Source organism: Wasmannia auropunctata, unplaced genomic scaffold (assembly GCF_000956235.1).
Source record: "Wasmannia auropunctata unplaced genomic scaffold, wasmannia.A_1.0 LD336092.1, whole genome shotgun sequence".
NCBI lineage: Eukaryota > Metazoa > Arthropoda > Insecta > Hymenoptera > Formicidae > Wasmannia > Wasmannia auropunctata.
In genome coordinates, this window is record NW_012026798.1 from 3,441,123 (window position 1) to 3,442,016 (window position 894).

Consider the following 894-nt stretch of genomic DNA (forward strand, 5'->3'; position numbering starts at 1 on the left):
GTGAGTTGCGCGTTAAGACTCAGCCAAATAACTTTAATACCGCGCGTGACGTGCACGCGCATTGACGCGCTCGACGTTCAGATTGCAAACGGGTCTATCAACGCGTCTGATTTTGAGAGGGCTCTTGCACTCGAAGAGGAGGCGAGGCGTGCTTCAATACCGCGCGTGTCATTAAATGAATCCTCGATTATTGACTTGACGACGCCCGTCAGTCCTGCGGAGGTACACGGCGGCGCGCGTCGTTGCGCTCAGCGTCGCGGGGCGTGCGCAAATAATTTTTTCTTCTTGCTATGTGTCATTTGTTTTTGTGTAGATTTTTTTCCTTTTTCCGTCTGCATGTATCTGCGTTTTTTTTTATTTTCGTTTGTCTCCGCGTTTGTATGCGTACATTTTTTTTAGTGTTTGTCTAACCGTTTTTGCATTTCTGGAGCGTTTCTTCTTGTTCTGCAGATCCCTTTATCTACGTACATTTATTTTTAGTTCTTTCTTTTAGTTTTAGTTTTATCATTTTTATTACGTTTTGTTTCTCTAGAAATGCCTTCGTCGTCGAAAGAACGATATCAACTGCGGCGAGTTTCGTCTCGCACTTAAAAAAAAAAACCAAAAAAAGCCCTTCAAAACGGCCCTTTTCAGGGCCACACCCCGACGATCTGTGGCCGCCACCTTGACGTGGTGTCGGGGCTTACGCGCGTGTCTTTTCGGAGACACGCGCTAACCAAGAGCGGCCACATATTTATATTTTTTCGATTTTTACCATACAGTTTGTGTTTTTATGTTTGACTTAATACTTTTGTAGTTCCGGTCGTCTTTGACAAATTAGAATTTTTCTTTTTTATATTCCAGGGGCTTGCCCCACCATCACAGTTTCTTTTCCTGTCGACGGATTGACTGCAA